The sequence below is a fragment of the Corvus cornix genome, chromosome 1, assembly GCF_000738735.6.
Source record: "Corvus cornix cornix isolate S_Up_H32 chromosome 1, ASM73873v5, whole genome shotgun sequence".
In the NCBI taxonomy this organism is placed as follows: domain Eukaryota; kingdom Metazoa; phylum Chordata; class Aves; order Passeriformes; family Corvidae; genus Corvus; species Corvus cornix.
This window is the reverse complement of record NC_046332.1, coordinates 89,298,978-89,318,252: the sequence shown is the minus strand read 5'-3', so window position 1 is coordinate 89,318,252 and position 19,275 is coordinate 89,298,978. Positions and strand designations below refer to the sequence as shown.

The 19,275-nt window shown below is 37.1% G+C and overlaps 1 long non-coding RNA gene across 2 annotated transcripts in view; it reads right to left on the bottom strand.

Annotated features, from left to right (window-relative positions):
- Nucleotides 1-19,275, bottom strand: part of LOC104686077 — a 172,036-nt gene that overhangs the window by 132,111 nt on the left and 20,650 nt on the right. For both annotated transcript variants that reach the window (XR_751256.4, XR_005601455.1), the window contains 3 exons: nucleotides 11,974-12,099; nucleotides 10,115-10,348; nucleotides 9,885-9,951 (listed from right to left, as the gene is read on the bottom strand). This is a non-coding gene — a long non-coding RNA (uncharacterized LOC104686077). The remainder of the gene's footprint in view (nucleotides 1-9,884; nucleotides 9,952-10,114; nucleotides 10,349-11,973; nucleotides 12,100-19,275) is intronic.

Sequence of the window (19,275 nt, the reverse complement as noted above, 5' to 3'; positions counted from 1 at the left end):
ACAACAATGTCATATCTTTGTCATGTGAGCTGAAAGCAAGGCATATATCATCCTTATTTGGGCTCAAGAACCAGAGCAACAACAACAGTAGCTAAAAGGATCTGTGCTGGATGCGACTTTGAAATCTCAAGCACTTTCACCTCTCAAATTCTGTGGTAACCTGTAAAATCGAAAGTGAGAGGTATGGAGTGGAGCTAAGAATTTATTTGTAAGCCTTTACCTGGAAAAAACAGAAGCAATGAGGAGTAACTATAATTATTTTGAAAATCATAAGTATAGCAATTTAGCCACATTGAGCCATTGAGTCATTTGTCCGTCTTACCTCCCAGCCTCCCCTAAAGAAGGAGAATCATTCTAATAACAAAACAGACCAGGGTGAAGAAGAAAACTCTGAATGCATAAATGTGCAGCTGGGAAATGAAGGTCACCAAAATCTCCTTGAACTCTTGGGTAAACCCACCGTATTTGCTTCAAAGTAGTGCAGTCAAAGACATAAAACTGCATTAGTACACTCATAAAGAGTGTTATGTGAAATATCCCTGCCTCTCACAGTCAACTTCCTCTTCTGTCTTAAAATACCCAGAATTTTATTTTTGTTAAAATGTTAGCATGGCATAAGGAGAGAGGGCTTAATGACTTCCCTTGACAAGAACTACATGTATTTTTTTTCATATGGAATACTGCCAAATATCCTTTGTAATAAAAAGCTTGAACTATTTTGCTAACAGAAGCCGCTTGTTCTGGTAACTGTAAAGGTCAGACAGAAAATAATTTTGGTGTTTCTTATCTTTTAAAATAATGTCACTTTTTATCATTACGGTAACATTTTTGGACAACAAAGAAAAGAGAAAACAGTAGATATGATACCCCAGACCACCAGGTACACTATTTCTTAAAAGACATTAGGTTAAAAAAGCTGTTAGCCAATTATACCAAAGACTGGAAATGTCACAAAAGCCAATGAAATCTCCCTGGTAACATTCAGAAATAATATGCTTTGGATCATACTGTATATTAAATGACAACTGTCAATTTAAAAAAGAAGTCCTCCAAAATCTTTGATGTATGACAATTTAGAAGTTGAAACACACTGTTCTTACCATTTAATATCTTTGAGATAAAAAGCTTTTGACATGTTAACTAATGTGAAGGAATAAGTGCTCCTCTCATTTCCCTAACACAGTACTGGACTGCACTGAGTATCTTTTTGTGATAAGTGTCATAAGAAGCAAGGTGGTATGCAACCATTTTATTTAGTTAAGTATATGCACTTATATTACATTACATAACAATAGAGACAGGTGAAATTTTTCTATCCTAAATATTGTTCTTTGGTACAGGCAGTACTTATTTCAGTTAAAATGGGCATTTGAACAGGCACTGATTGTCAATATTATCTAATCCACTCTTCTGTCTGGGGCTGCAGTAGAGCATGATTCAGAGGAAGCTGTCAAAGGTCTTTGAACTGCATGTTAGCTGTCTTTTTATTGTTCTGTTTGTTTTCTCCACAAAATGGAAATCATCTCTTAAGGCACCTGGACTAGGTGGCTCCCAAGTAACTGTGGGAATCTCCCTGGGACAGTGCTGGGAGGCAATGCTGGGCAGGTCACTTCAGCCAGGCTCCCAGAGTCACTGATCTGGCAGGATGCTTCCTCCTACCCCAGGAGTGCATCTCAGCAGTTAATGCAGTGGCTCAAATCTGTGTGCCTTCTACAGAGTCCCAATTGGAAGTCTCCCATTTTCAGGAGAATCTGAAGTTGAATCCTATCAGGTATAAACTCTTCTCCTGCCACTGAGGAAGTGGAGCTCAGTAATGACACTCAGATAAGCCTGACCCTGGGTAAAAGGAGGTGTTAGAAAGTCTAAGCCACAGGTGATCAAATAATACAAAAGTGATCCAGCAAAGACATTTAAGGTATGAATTCTGAGTTGTCTAAATAAACACCCTTTAAAAGTGGAGATTATGTAGCTAAATAAATAGGAAGCTTCTAGGTATGTTGGCTGACTTTAATGAATTGCGAGTGTGTGTGCTAATTGTTAGGCACAGCATGGATGCGGTTTTGTGGTCCTGAAAATATGACGCTGAAAGTCTACACTGCTTAGTGGTTGGCAGACTATGTTTGAAGGTGATTCAAGACAAATCTGCGCCCCAAAAAAAGGAAAAGTCATAAGTAGTGTAGACCTCACCATGTAACACTGGGCTCTGGGGAAAAGATTTGTTTCTGAACCTCTTTTAGTTACTGGTATAGACACAGACCAGGAACACCGCTGTATATTGCTTCAGATCACCTCCAGACATTTCTCAATTATTTTGCTGAAAAGCAAACCACAAGTTAACCATACCACAACTGGGAACCTTTATGGGCAAAATCAGTAAGTCTTTATACTTATACTGTATTCACCAGAATAAAATGAAATAGCAGATGAAAGGATGGTAGCACAGTTGTGAGGAAGGTAATAAACATGACTGTCTGGGAAATCTTTCTGACCCCAAAAGAAAGAGCAAAAGACAGAGAACACTCTTGTTGAAACTTTGGCTGCACAGTATGTTTGAAGATGAAGGTTTTGCTTTTGTGGAACACGGGCATTGGGACGTCATTCTGCTAGACCAGTGAGCTGCACTGACCAAGGGGGATCCAGCTCACGGTCAGGGTAGATACCCTGGTAGATACCCTGGATACTTTGGTTGGAGTAGATGTATGATACGAAATGGCATAACTAATTGAAGATTTTGTGTTGACAAATGTAATATGGACCTAAGCTTTGTATACCCCATTAGAACCCATAAAACACGGGAAATTAATATAAGCGTCTGGAGGAACCAAGCAGAAATGTATGACAAACACAGCTATAAACAGGATGGCATTCTTAATTTTTGCCAAAGAAAATAATCTACATATATTGCAGAACTTTCAGAAAGTTGAAGGCAAAAAATTGCTCAGTATGATATTGAATGTGCCAACTTTATAAACATTTATAGGTTGAATCTGATAAAGTAAAATTATACGTTTAGGTATGTTTTATGGATAATTGATTTTTTGTTCTTTGGTAATGAATATATTTAATTTCAGGTAAATAAGAACAGGTGCATTTTTTCTTTATATTTTCAGAATATAAAAGTACAACGTTTTAGACAGCATTTGGATTTGCTCTTAATAGCCAAATATGTATCTTGGTACTTAGAAAATGTGGTGAAACTTCAGAATTTATTCAGTAAAATCACTTTTATCTCAGTGCTTGCACCATTTTCTATGAGACAAGCGAACAGGAACCTTATTTGCAGTCAAGAAGAGGGAGATCTAAGCTTTCCTTCCCCAGCTCATGGGTAACTGATATATATACATATATATGTATATGTTAAAGAAAGCAGACTCATTTATGGTTTTGGCATGACATTTAGATCCTGCTATACCTGGTTGCCTTACAGCTGTTGATCCAGTTCATCCCAAATTCTGCAATACTTTTACATGCATCAAAATGAATGCCTTTAGGTGACTTAATCATTCAAGGTAAAAAAAAGTTCAGGCCTACTGGTATCGTGTAAAGCTAATGAAGATGATTCCCCATTAGTAATCAAAGAGGGTGTTGAACAACAAATACAAGTGATTAACATTCTGAAATCTGCAGTACTAGATAACCAGCATTTAAGAATACCTATGAGCAGCTGGAGAAATGTTCAGCACATTGGTGATAATTCTGGACGAGTCCTAACATATAAGAATTGCTATAGAAGGTGACGAGACAATATTACTTGTCAGACCCCTTTCCGTGCTGCTACTCTTATGCAAAACAATGCAAAGCTAACATGGGATGCTTCTCCTCTGATTTCACAAGAACTAGTACCAGAGGAATAATTGCAAATGTTTGTCAACAACCCAGAAGTGAGCATAAAATTACCCCTGGAAGAATTTATGGATAAGTCAGTGGTAAAAAACAAAGAGAACTCTGTGGAGGTAGAAAAGAATGCTTAGTAAACTAAGTTATTAGAAATAGGATACTTTTGATACAGTCCAATCCTTAGTTACATTTCTAGAAGTGAGGATGAAAACCACAGAATGACTGAAAACAGTGGCTTAAAGTACATAGAAATCATGTAGCAACCAAATTCATTCATAAGCAACCAAACAATAGCTCAGAATGGGATGATGTAGAAAATCCCCAGCATGATTTCTGAATGGTCACTGAGGGAGCAGGAGAGTTGATCTTTCTGTTGTAATTTGGGGAGGACAATGCTGGAGCATTGCATCAAATCTGCAGTCCTCACTTTCTGAAAGACTCAATGAAGCTACTGGAAACAGTAGACAGGATACACAGAAATGTTTCAAAAATGGGAAAAAATGCCTTCTGTTGAGAAATTTGGTTCTTTCTGTTTATGAAGCAGAAGATTGAGAGGTGACTTGCTTATGGCATATATACCTTCTCAGGCAGAAAATAATGGATATGAAAGGACTCTGTAATCTAGTGGAGGGAGGCATAATAAGAACCAAAGGCTGGAGCCTGAAGCCAGATGAATTCAAATTGGAAATAAGGCACACACTTTTAATGTTGATAGCTATTAGCTATCAGAACACATTATAGAGGGAAGTGGTGGATTTTCCATCTCCTGAGATCTTCAAATCAAGATTAGATAACTCTCAGGAAGATATACTTTAGCTGCAGAGAAACTATTTGGCTCAAGGTAGGGAAAACTGTGTGAAAGATAAGTGCCTGTGATCAAGAAGAGTTCCTCTTTGCTTCTTGCACTATGAAATTTTTGAAAACCTGCAGCATGTAGCTGGGAGTTAATCTGAGTCTTCCACCCCAGATTTAGTCCAATCAGATTACTGGTGCATTGAAGCGAAATTCATACCCCATCCCTCACTCTTTTATATTCCTTTGCAGGGTTTACCCAGAGGGAAGTCAGATTTATTGCTGTTTGCTTTCCTTCAGTATGCTGCTAAGGCAATGCTGCTACATGTTAGAGAAATTAATGGAAAAGATCTGCAACCACTGTTTAGACTTTCATTCACGCTTCATTTCCAGAGGAGCTCAAAAGAGATATCACTGTCTCTGGCATGTACATATAGGATTGTAGCATGGCAAAACGCAGAAATGTTGTGTTAACTATAACACCTATTAACTTTATTAATCATATGACTTTGTATTTGCAGTATTCACTCCCGAGCCACTGCAATTACTGGAAAATCTTTGCTTCATATGTGAGCAAAGGCATCAAAGAGAACAGTTTTGTAATCTGTGGCATCCACAGATAGGTACAGAGAAGTTGGAAATTCATCATTATGTTAAACGACATCCTTTGTTAAAGGGTGCTGTGTAGTCCAGGTAGGGGAAAAAACAGGGAAATATTTTGTCTCATCCTGGTCTCCTATATCAGAAAACTGGTGTAAATAATTTGGTTGCAGGGCTTGTATTTCAAAAGACCACAGACTAGTGGTGACACTAACAAGAAAAGTGAGCAGTACTGCAGAATCTCACAGTTTTGGTAATATGGCATGCACTTATTTATCTCAGATTTTGGCTTGAAATTGCTGGCTTCAAGACTGATTTTGTGATGGTGAGGGGAATAGAAAAAGGATGTGTAAGGCAATGTAGGTAGGAAAAAAATGAAGATAAAAAGATTGGTTTAACAGAGAAAAAAGGGAGAACAAAAAGTCATCATATATTTGGAAACAAATAAAATGAACAGGTTTATGAATAACAACTCTATGAACTCTTAAGGCATAAGTAATTTTGTTTAACTTGAGCTGTCAATGTCTGAAGTTGTCACCATAGATTCCCTCTAATGCCAATGGAGAGAAAGAGATGCTTTTAAAACATGATTCAGCTAACCTATTTTAGCCATCTACTTCAGGATGAGATGAATCATACCCTAAAAGTGCCCATTTCTCTCCACTGATTATGGAAAGAATCCAAGGTGACAACTTCAGAAGCAGATGTCTCAGTTATAGATTTTTGTACTTTGTTGAATGAATCCCACTATTAGTGCCTGTAGATTCTGACATAGCGTGACTTTTTTCCATAATTTCTTATTGAAAAAACAGCTAGTATGGAAAAAGAGAGGAGATGCACATACATTTGTATTGGGTGCAATTTACTGTAGAATGGCTGGAAAATTGACATTATGTGTGTCAAGTGTTGACATTTTGATGAAAAAAATCAACCCTCAAAATAATTCACTTGAGAGAGAAAATATTTCTCTGTGGAAATACTGACATGTGGCCTCATGTCAGTGACAGGTCAGTACTTCAGGCTTCCAACCTTCACTATAGGACGGTGCTTCTGCCTGGACTACATATTCCAGGATTCATCCTGATTCCTTCTGCTGGTCATCCTGGTTGTGCTGCTTGGGATGCTCATTTTAATGATACATCACAAGAGATAAATCCAGCTAAGCAGCAAAAACCACGCAGGAGAGATTGGAAGCACGAAGTAGTGAATTTACAAGTTCTGCAAGGTGGCACACTTTTAACCAAAGTACGTAGAGTTCTGATACAATGGTACCAAGTTAATGTTTTAAACAAGCACATGGCATTTTTTAAAAAGAAATAAATTGGTTTAGAATCAATAACCTGACTTCTCAACATCCAGAGTGACTATTCAGTCTTAAAAGAAAGCTGAATTATGGTTGTACACTTATTCCTTTTTTTGCTACTGTATTTCAAGGCTCTTTATAAAATTCTAAGTCCCCTTTGATAGACTTATGGTCATATTCTACATTTTTGTGTTCCTGTTCCCTTTCCCTTTTCCTTCTCTTTTCCCTTTCCCTTCTCTTTTCCCTTTCCCTTCCTGTTATTTTTTTGTGCTTCTTCTCTCAGCCTTTTATTTTCTCCCTTTCTCTCTTGTTGAGGAACTGTGCATGGTGCTAATAAACTTACTATTCCTTTTACCAATGTGTACTTAGTAAAGAGTACTTCCCAGTACAGAGAAGAGCACAGAAAACCACAAACAAATTAGATCTGTTTGACAGGTTATCAAATCAAACTTAAGTGCAAAGATATGCATAAGTTAAGTTCAGAAATATCTTTGAAGATAAATCTTATGCATAACATTTCTAGAGATAACATCATGTTCAACTTACAGAGGCTGCATTACTCATGTGCATAAAATAGTAACCTTCGTGAATGGTTGAAACAAGTTTTGCTCTTCAAGAAGCCAGAGATTATGACTCCTGATTCCAGCTGGAGGGAATTGAAAGGTAGAAAACTTAATTTCAGTGTTTCCTTTAAAAGAAAATCTCCCTTTTGAAAAGAAGAGCAAAGGCTGAACAGCCTCTGAGGTTTTGAGTTTCCTTCAGAGAGCTCTGCTGATGTTCCATTATTTGACAATAAAACTTAGGTGGAGAAATAGGCTGCTCTTAGTTTTATTTGGAATTTAAAGTCAACTGCTTATAACAGTATATGCTATGATGCAAATAAAAAATATACTTTAATGATACACGCTACACACAACCAAAAGCTCTAATGACATAGTCAAGAACTCAAAAAAATTTGCCTTTTAAATATGCATAATGTTTTGCATTTGATTATGTATTCACATATTATTTATTTTCACAGATGTCACCTTGCATTTTCCCAAACCTTGATGCCCTCTAAATTCCAATCTGCCACAGCTTTCTCAGTTCAATGTCTTCCTCACAGGTGGTCCTTTAACCCAGCTCCATTTTGACTCATTGTCCTTTGTCAATTCAGCATGAGATTCACTGTCCACAGTAAAAGTGTGATCTCAGAATTTTCAGTTGGGCTTAGACATCCTTAAGCTGTCCTGATCTCTGTTCTACCCATGAAGATCCCCATCTGGCTTTTTTTTTACACCTTTTCTGTGCTGGTTTTACTGGCTATGCCCGTTGCCTGCCTCCCTATCTCAGAAAGTAAAGGCTTCCTATTTCCTAAATATCCACCCTAGTTTACTGCTCAGTGGGAAGTGTATGTGTGTGGTATGTTGAGGGAATGATTATTCTCCTGTATGTGGCTGAATCCAGATACTGTGTTCAGTTTTAGGAACCCAAAGCAAGAAAGACATAAATCAGTATAATCCAAGGGCTAACAGCCCCTACAAAGAATGAACACCTGTGGCGGCTGGGTTTTGTTCAGCCTGGAGAGGTGGCTGCAGGGTGACCTCACAGCCACCTTTCAACATTTATGAGTAGGCTCCTCAGATGGCAGAGATAAGTCTATCACTGAGGTGCATGGCTAGAGAACAAGAGATAATGGCCTTAGCTGGACAGGGAGAGGTTCTGACTGGATGTAAGAAAAAACATTTTTAACTGAAGATAATAAAGTACTAGAGTAGGTTGCCCAGAAAGGTCATGGAATCCAACCTTAGAGGTTTTCAAGACCTGACAAGACAAAGTCCTGAGCAGCCTGGCTTCTGAATTTGATGTTGAACTTGTTCTTAGTAGAAGGTTGAACCAGAGACCTCCTGAAGACCCTTTCAACCTACATGTGTCTGTAATACTGTGAAACCTCTGTTGAAAATATTTTCCCAAAAGTTCCTCACTTGTCCAAGCTAGAATGGGTTTGGATTTATATCAGTCCTGTGAATCCTTTTAAAACTTCAAGCCTTTGCTCTCAGGCACAGAATACTTGGAACTCTTCAAAGGAAAGACTGCCAGAATTTTTTCAGTATATACTAAACAAGGCTATCTCCCTGGACTCTTCGTTGGATACTACTGAGTAGTTTTGTCTAGAATATTTGAAGAAAGAAAAAATGAAGTCTGAGGCAAGGTGAATGTAGAAAAGAAGTCTGAGTCTCAGACTCTTGCTGGTCTACCAATAGTGCTACCAAAGTTGCTGCTGATCCATCATGACTACAGTGAAAGCTCAGCTCCCCATACCACCAGCTAAACATCACAGGTTGAAAACCAGGCAATTTTCCAGATACTAATTCTTTTTTAGTGGGAATTCCTTGCTTTGGCAAATAAAAAGGTAAACCAGAATAAAGCCTATTTTATCATCTGTTTTTAATGCACTATATTGTGTTTGAGTTGTATGGAATTAATAATTCAGTGTATTGGCCAGTTTAAAAAAATTATGCCTGGTATCAGCTGTAATGTTATAACAGTATTTTTCCCCTCCCTCCATGCCCCTCATCCCCCTCCCCCCCCTGCAAAATTTATTGCTGACCTACTGTATGGTGTTCCTCTGAGATTCCTGAAGTATTTCCAAATATGTATGACTTAGCTAAGAGATGATTGCTGACATCTAGCAAAGTTAATCAAAAATGAAAACAATGCTACTTCTACAAGTAAAGGTACAGGACAGCCACCAACACAAAAATAAAATAGAGTGCATTTTGTCATATTTTATGGTGAAGAAAGTGGAAGATAGAGCAATATCTACTGCTCTTCAGCTTGGAAGCTAGGGGTTTCTTGTGAAAAAAAGTCTAATAAAAAAGTTGGGCTGCAGAGAAAATTAAACTCTAACACAATGGGAAGTATCTCTAAAGTGGAATACACAGAGAAAAGAAAAGGTGAAATATAATATCCTAAAAGAATATTTTCATAAATGAAACCCATCAGTATAGATAGTTGTCTGCTTGTGTTTGAATGGTTATCGAAGACAGAGTGTTGATTAAACTCATAAATTATAAGTGAACTTTATATATGGAAGATCTTTTGGGACTTAAGAAACTATGTGCACTCTAAGCCTGACAGCTGATGTCAACATCTTCATTCCATATTTTCTGAAGAAGCCAAGAAAAAGACAACCAGTTTGTAAGGTGTTCAGAATGGGCAGACTTACAGCAGAAGAACCCAGATAGATCTACAGATTTATGTGCACTAATTTTCAGGTCTGGAATAGGAACCGGACTTCCTTGTATTAGAAGGGGCAAGTGAGAAATGGCTGTAAGGTCCTGAAAAGAGGAATGAAAATTGGTAAAACTACCTTCAGAAAATCTGCAGGATTTTTGCAAACTTCAGGATGCCACATTGCCTCTGTTGTAAGTATTCACCTGAAAAGCACAAAGACTTAATCAGAAAACTATGTTTCTTGTCATTTTAGTCCATTTATATTAGAGAGTTATGTGATGGCTTCTTGTAGATTTTTTTTGTTTGAAATATAACTCAGTAGGATTCTGCTTATCCACACCAATAGCTTGCATGTTTCTGACTCACCTCACTTGAGCTTGAAGGGTTATTTCAGGGTAGCAGCTTTCACAGCCCTTCCTCACAGGATATTTCCAGGTGGATATTGACATTAGTTCTTGCAGTCCAGGAGTTTGGGGGCAGACGTAAGTGATGGCAGGCTTTGCCCTGAGCAAATTCTGTTCATGTAACCATCGGCACCACTGCAGCCAGACCACTGTTTCCTGAGGCCTGGATAAAAATATTTCCTCCACCACAATCACTCTAGGGGAATAAAAAAACCCAACAAAACAAAACTGAACTTTCCATATAGACCTTTTATTTTAAACAGCCAATGTTAAAGTTCTGCCAAATTCAGAAGGTGTTTTTGATTATGTAGCTTTCAACTACCATGGAATTTATATAGAAAAACTTGTGTTCTTCGGGGAGCCCTGTCACACATCTGCAAAATAAGGTTCTTTTTATGTACCTACACATTAACATTGACATCCACTCCCTCATTTAATTAACAACATTTGAATGTAATTTCCTTTCATGTAGTAATTGTATTTTTTATTCCTAAAATGATCTCTTGTTTTGTAGGGAGATACAATTGGAAAATGTCAAGATTTGTACAGAAAAAGACCCCAGTAACAATAAGGGGTTCCTTTTTACCTCATGATTTTTGAAACCTAAATCTGGCCTTTCCTAGCAAGTTTTGAAAAAAAAATCTGATGTGGGAAATGAGCCTCTAGATTTTGACTTGAGGGGAGAAATTTCTAAATTATTTGTTTCTTTCTTTTAGTGAGTTCAAAGCTAACATGCTGGGTCTGGGAACTCTCATCTCCTTAGGACCCTGGTAGCAACTATAAATAGTTATAGATGTTAATGTAGGTATGCACACTGGAGAATCTAGAGCATGTATTACATGTCCACCAAAGAGTTCAATTCCAAAGACGGAGAAGCTAAAACTGCATTAGTAATGCACCACTTTAACAGCCAGATAAAAGGTATATGGTGGAGGAACGCAGTCCAATGTTCACTACCTATTGAATTTCTTTAATAATGCCAATGACCTCATGAATATTAAAATGATTCCTGGGTTATGTGTCCTTATGTAAGCTATTCCTCTTGTATCCGGTAAATGGTGTCCATGCAGTTATTAAAAAGAAGAAAAGAGAGGAAAGTGAGGTTAGATCACAGGGGGAAAGGTCAACCTCTTGGGAAGGGTTTCAGTATTCTTTGAAGAACCAGGAGATAATGTGTAAATTGTTTGGAGTTTTTTAAATCAGAATTTAAGTGCAAAAAAGGCAATCCTTTAGTTTATGAAACGTGAGCACAGTAAGAAAATCTTTTAGTGATTTTTGTGGTTTTTTACATTACTGAAAAATTTCTCCAAATTAAATACTTTAACAGGTAGGTGATAACTATTCTCTTATAATAGGCTTAGTCCTTTACAGTAATTTTTCTGGTGATTAAAATATTTATATAATTATCATAGTAAGTGAACTGATGAACTTTGCTGTTGGAAGAAAAATAAACTTTTGAGTAGATTTGGGATAAGATACTTGGACGTTTCTGCAAAAATACCTAATAAAAAGAAATAATTTATTCTGAACATTTTTTCTTTAACTGATGAAATTATTTAATAAATAAGCTTATCTTGGTGTGAGATTTCCTAGAAGCAGAAAGTTCTAAGAGTCATAAGATAACTTTGAAAAATACTCTTTCCAAGAAATTTGGAAAAGTAGCAGGAAGAAAAGACTTGTAACAGACATTTTAAACTACTTTTATGCATCCAAATGAAGAAGTACAAGTTCTGAATGGTTGTATGAGCAATATCAAAATGCATGTTATGCTGGAGGTTCATTTCCATTTCAAATTCTGGCACTTCTTCTAGCATATATTACCTTTCTCTCTCTCACCAGTCCCCAAATTCATTCGCCTCAAAAAGAAGATATTTTGCACTGTTTCCTGAAGAAAAGCACTTTTGGTCAATTAGGTCAGAAGCAGCTTCCATATTTTTGAAACAAAACCTGGGAAAAAAAAATTAAAAGCATCTTACATGTAGTAGTTTATCCCTTTAATACAGCCATTAATATTAAATAAATCCTGCAAATACAGTGTCTTGGTTTTGGAAAATATATTAATTGGGTGTGGGTCAGGAATAAAATCCAGGAACTCACTTTTAATATTTCTTAAATCAAAAGCTTCTTGTTCTTAACAGCTAACCCATTTAGATTTTCCTTCCGCCTCTCCCTTCCACAAGCCAGCTCCTTCAGCTGACTGCTGCGCTCCAGTGCTGTCTGTATATGTTACAAGCAGAGCAATGCATTACAGCCATCCTCATTTATACCTGTTCTGGTGTCAATGTTACTCCCACAAATGGCTGAAAAAATACACAATTTTTCTTAATGCTCAGAGCCAAATTTACTACCGAGTGCCTCTGTAATTTGCAATGAAATGCTGAAGTTTTTTTGGGAATCTGACCAAAGTACCCTTCAAAACCAAAAGAAAATCCTGACACACAGGGTCTTTTTCTGATTTAATATGTTTCCATCTAGATCACAAACATCTAGCAGAAAATAATTATATAAATGCAAAAAAATCAGTTAATTTTATTGAGGATTTTTATTATACATAATTCCTAGGTCCTTTGGTTAGCGGTGTATGTTCCAGACATTGCTGAGCAAAACCAATCTATTTACCGATAAATTAGGAAGCATGTAACATTAGAAGACAAATCTCCTAAAAGCCCAAAACTTCAAATAAGTTTTCTTAAATGTACTCCCATGAATAGACCCACTAAAATCAATGAAGCTACTCATGTGCATAAATTTCAGTTTATGCAAAAGTCCTTGAAGACAGGAGATTTAGCTCTTAATTATTTTAGGTCACTGAAGGAAATGGAGGCCACAGTGTCTCCCAGAACAGGTGACAAATCTGCTTAGAAAGGTAATATGGAAGTGGCATAAGGAAAAGGTGTATAAAGCAGTCTTGTCCAGGAATACATAAGCACACTGATGCTGCCATAGATGATTCAGCTGGGAAAAGACTGATCTAAGTAATTATATTGCAAATTCTTTAGAGGAGATATCCCATACAAATTTTAGAAAATACAGATTAGGGACTCAAGGTAGCTGCTGGATGCATAATTCACTCCAAATAATTTGTTAGACAAACCTCATTTCCTTTTTCTATTTGTGAATTGTACAAGAGCAGTTTACAACCTTCTTAGATTTATTATTCAGAATTATTCCCTGAATGAAGGTGTATCATTTATGAGAACTTCATTGCAAGTGCTTGATATTCAAGGTTTGGCATTCAATATTGTTATGTTGGTTAGTTGGAGCGGAACACATCACACTTTGTGTTTCTCCGAGTGCAAGTAACTCAAAGTCAGATTTTCTATTCTAAATCACCATATTTCAGAATTCAAAAATCACTTTCTATTCCCATTTTGCAGTAATCACAAGACGTCTCACAAACGTTCTGGCTAAAGGCACATTTGTTCAAAATTAAAACATTAGTTTTATGGAATTATTTTGTCCTGTTATGTTCCTATTTATGTCCTATGTCTCTATTTCTCAGCTACAACAAGAAGGTTTATCCTCTAAAAAACTAAACTAATGGGGATAATTTTGTCCAGCTGCATAATGCCCCAGCTGGCATATTGTGGAACGTTCCATGCCTTATTCATCAGTCATAATATGTTAAGAATGAAACAGCCAAAAGTGACACAAACAAAGACTTAAACCTTTAGCTGTCTAAAATCAGTGGGAAGAAATTTTTGAGAATGAAGAGATGTTTGAGACTCTTGAGAGTCTTTTCTTGTATGCTCATAAGATGAGGGAGATTTCTATCTTAGTCCTGTTTCTGGAGAACTATTTCTCACATCATGGAACAAACCTTTTTCGTGGTCCTTCTGTTGCTGGAAAATGCTATGATAAATAGAAGATAGTAAAATCATGGTTAAAAAAAAAAAGAAAAAAAAAAAAGAGAAAACATCCTGAAATAGTTCCTAACTCCTGTTTTTCTTGAGGAGGAAACAAATAACTAAGGAATCGTAAGTGAGATATATAGAGAAATTACAGTGCTCTTAACACAAGCAATATTTAGTTATTTTTTAGCCCTGGCTTGCAGTCAGTCATCCTAACCATCTGCTCAGAACTGAACTTCTTCTTCAGTGTAGTTGAACTGTATCAACAGAAACAATTTTTTCAGGGAGAGTAAATGTACCGCTAAGAAAAGTTTGATGAAAGACTGAATCTTTGTATTGCTGGAAAGTAAGTCTTCCTGTAACAAGCAGCTAATGTTTGAACACGTCAAAGCAAGCCTTTTAGAACAGGAGATAAGAGCACTTGAATGATTCTTGCAAAGTGGTAACTGGCTAACTGGCCCAAAAGCAAATGTTGTGTACGGTAATTTATTCTGTGAGTTACACTTTCCTCAGACTTGAAAAGATCTTTAACATGACTCAGTACATTGGGTTTGACTCCCACTCTCATTTGGGAGGATTGGGTCTGAAATACAGACCCACTGTACAGGTAAACATTTTATTCCTACAGGCAATATTAGTGGCATAGACAGTGGTAAAATAGTGGTCAGATTTGTATTAGGAGTGGCTTGTAACATAATGTCAATCTGAGATGGGGTGTTTATTCATGGTTTTAATTTCAACTGTGCTGCTAAATGCTACGCGCAGAAGCTTTAATGTTTAAGCAAATATATTAATCTAAAAGTACTGTTATTGATAAAAATTCTTTGCTTTCAGAATTGGGGAATAACACACAGTCAGAAAGGCTTTATTGCTGGCATAAGTTACAGCTGTGCTAGAGGGGATAGCTACACTAACCTAGTGTCAGTATCTCGGCATGTGGCCTGTTCAAAGTCATTGTTTACGTGGACTTTCTACCATATGGAGTTATCAACATTTTCTTACAGAAATCTCAGTGCTGCTTCGTACTTCCAGAGTGAGAATACAGCAAGACAGACTTTGTTTTCTCTTTTTCTCCTTTGAAAAAACAAAAAAAAAGAGAAAGAAAAAGAGAAAAAACAAGATTAAAAAAAAAGAAAAAATGAGAATAAAAAGAAAAAAGAAAAAGAGTTCTCTCTTTCCCTAGTAATTCTCCTCCATTAGAAATGTATGTTGTTATAAATATTAGCATGTGTAAGTATAGACATTTATAATACATTGAAAATGCTCATATTTTGAGTATCTTACTCCTCACTCTAAAATGTCTTAGGCTGACTGTGCTGTCAATGTCATTTCACCCTGAGAAGAGGAATAGCTCTCTCTCTGAGGGGTGCCCCATGGTTGTCACCCGGGCTGGACCCAGCTCTGCACACAGCGAATGCGTGGGCAGAAAATGCTTCTTTAGCACACACGACATCCCGTGAGCCCAAACACACGGGGCATTCTTAGGTGGTATTAATATGTAAGAAGGTGGTTAGGACCCTGCCAGGCATGTTTGGGCAGGCTGCCCAAGGCCCTGGTGTGGGTTGCGTTCAGGCACAATGCTCTCTTGTCTGCTCCTGGGAATGCATTTTGAGCAAGGGAGGTAGACATACCTCTGGAAACCTGAGTAAGGCAAACTGTTCCGGTTCACGTTAGGAGGGGAAAGGAAATGAATAAAGGGCATAAATCTCCGTTAGCCCACCAAGAGCAAAGAGCATTCTTCCATGCACAATAAAGAGTAAAGGAAATAAAAGGTAAGTACGAATAAAAGGAATTTTTGAGCTCTCCTCTGCAGCAAAAACACCACAAAAACCCCTAGAAAGATTCAGATGTCTGTAGATAAACAAAGGTACTTCAGAAGTCTTTGTGAGGGTGTGCACAGAGTTCCTAACAAAACAATATATTCTGAGAAAAAAAATCAGTATACTGAACCTGAATTTTGCCCCCAAAACTGACAAATATTGTTCTGTTAAAGATATAATTTGAAGAATATTTCCTTGGTCCATTCTGAGTCTCTGAAGTCTTCCACATATACTGCTGAAGAAAGAAGCCCTGAAAACTTGAGATGCCGCTCCCCAGTTCTGAGTTTCAAAAGAGTAATACTGTAGCAGTTCTAACACAAAGCAGTGTCCCAAGGCTTGTATGCCAGCAAAGCTAGAAGTAGCTAGTCCTGCAAAGTCAGTGGGTTGGAATTCAATGGTGGCTTCATTCCCTCCCGCTGCATCCCAGATGGGTTGGGCATGCATGTGTATCCCAGTTTGGGAACATCACCTGTCCAGGTTTCTGAAACGAAGTTTTGAAATTCCAGTTCATATTAGATTGGTGAATATTTGATTTTATAATCAAGGTGGAAAGAGGTACCACATCAAAATACCACAAGTCCATGCAAATAAGAAAATTTGTGTCTTGCATAATTACATTCTCGCCGCCTTGATGTTTTCATAGATCATTGATTAGCGACATGCAATAAAATATTCCTTTTCCAAGAAAATAACATGTATATGTATAATTTTTTAATCCTTACATACATAGTAGCAATAGCTGAGATTTTATGGAGATAAGCATCTGATGGGGCTTTGGTATTGCTGATGAAAGAATTCAGCTACTGGAACAAGCCTATCCCACAGATGATATAGCAGAATTACTCCAATGGCTAAGGGCACATTGGTGGCACTAGGACAAAGACTCAGATCAGGAAAAGCCACATACAAATAAGTATAAAGATGGGAAGCATATGTGACTGTATGGAAACTTAAAGCAGATGGTGGAAGAACTTAAGACTGGAAAGATCAAAGTTACAGATAAAACTAGTTAGATCAGAAAACTGGAGCAAAAGGAGTAGGAGTAACAATGGACAATATATTGAACAAGCAATGAAGACAATGCTGTCACAGAAAAGACAAACACTGCTCTAGGTTGTGTTAATTAGAGCATCATGTCTGGTACAAGGAAGACTGTTTTTCCACTCTGTTTGGTTCAGCTGAGCTTCATCCAGAGAGACACATTTAGTTGGGGCCACCACATTTTTCAAAAGATACAGACAAATTAAAAGGAGTTAAGAGAAGGACATTGAAAGTGATAAAAGATATTAAAAACAAGGCCTGGAAGGAAGTTTAAGAGGTTGTGGTGTGTTCAGGCTAGAGAAGAGAAACCAAAAAGGAGAAAAAATAACTCTTGATAATTGCATAAAAGGGTGTTACCAATACGAAAGGAACCAATTGTTCTCATTAGTCAACCGGGACAAAACAAGAAGTAATGGATTTCATCTGCAACATAGAGAATAGGGTTAAATATCAGGAAAAACTTTATAACTGTAGGAAGAGTAAGAACATGGAGCAAACCATCAAGAAGTTTTCCAGAACCACCTTAATGGCAGGATTTTAAGGCCAGACTTAATGTTGACCTATCAGCAATGTATTAAGTTTAATGAAATCACTCTTGACACAATGCATTAGGGAAGAAGAAAAAAATACTGGGCTGAATGACCTGCATGGGATATGTTTGCTGGTAAATAGCACTGTGATTCTCTGACCCTGTGTAGTACAATGAAAGGCTTATTTGCTATTGTTAATTTTTTTACCCCATCTGTAATTCCTGTCTTGATCTGAAGGAGAAAATGCAGAGATGTATTTTCCAGGCTTTAATTAATACTGATATGTATCCACCCAATGCATTTAGAGATGTGACCACATTCCCCATCCTCAGAGCAGTCGGTGACTGGTGCGCATTTAGGTGTCAGCTGGAAACAGAAGTTTTCTTGCCTTCCAGACACAGGGTGACTCTTGGGAGTAAGTAGTGAGTGGTTGTGCCTCACGCCTTTCTGCAGCATGCTGCAGGCAAGGGCAAGGTTTGTCTTTAAAGCTCTTTTGAACCTTCACCTCCATACTTTCCATTAACTAGTAAAAGCACACTTTATACCCTAAGCATATGCTTTCTTTGCTTGGAGCATGGCAAATGTTAAAGTAAATTTCTTTCAGGAACACAAAGCCCCTAGCCCTGTACTACCTGCTGGATCAACACCCTTTCTGCAACTTGGGCTGTTAAAATATCAACATCTGCAAAATGAGGATTAGGACTAGTATCAAAATCCAGGACAATGGCCATTTTTATTGACAAACTTTATAAATTACTCTAAGCAATTCCCATGTATAAATGCAAATCAGATTAATATTCAAGACAAAATTCTAAGGTATGAATATACAATTAACAAAAAGGAATAGGGGGTATGTTTTTCTTTTTGTTGTCTACTGAATTGAAATACTAAGTGTCCTCAAACCACTGCTTAATGACATAAACTAGAAATGAAGTAGCTGAACGAACCCCCTATATGGAGGTGTTCTGCCAACAACCATTCCAGTGCCAGCAATAAATTCCCAGACTAAACAGTTTAAATTTGGCATTCTCATTTGTGATGCTGTACTTATGCTACGCTCACAAGATTGATTCTCTGAATTCAAAGTATTCTAGCAAATGAATTATTAGAAATACAAAATTTTGGCTGACATACATATGTCTACAGTGAATTAATCTGATATTTGAACAAAACATTCTTCTTATAAAGAGAAATTTGTGGTGGTTTGAACAATAATAGCTACAGTCAGGGTCAGTCAGGTTTCCACTCTAATTCCTACTTTCAGGAGACTAAATCCAAAGCTGACTGGAGCCTGATAACCAGTTCTTAGATGAGACAAGATGCTTATTTTAGTAACCAATCGAAATAAATTTTTTTTGTACCAAATATTTGTGAATTTTTTTCTACATTTCACCTGTTTTAAAAAAGAAAAAAAAAATATAATTCTTTTGTAGCTAAAATGATTTTCAATTAAAATTGGAATTTTTCCAAAAGCTATCTCAGAGTGATTTAGGTATTCTAACAAGGAAAATGGAAGAAGTATGAATGCTTGAAAATGGACTACAAAACAAACAGAAAAAGCTTCACAAGCGTTATGAAATGTGGACTTAATATGCATGTGTGGCAGCTGGATTGACACAACGGACCCCAACGTCTCCTTCAGGTTCCTTTCATACTGTATTATTCAGTCTGCAGAGTACCAGAGACAACATTTTTTGGGAAAAAGCCTATGTTTTTGCAAACAGCTGCATTTAGACAATGAGACAAGTGATGTTATCATATGACTGTAACAGTAGAAAAGTGCTCTTGTTTAATGGAAGGATTTAGTATCTGGATATAAGGTCGTCCAGGGGTAGCATGGGATGCAAGTCAGACCACTCCTTGGTCCAGGACTATGAAACA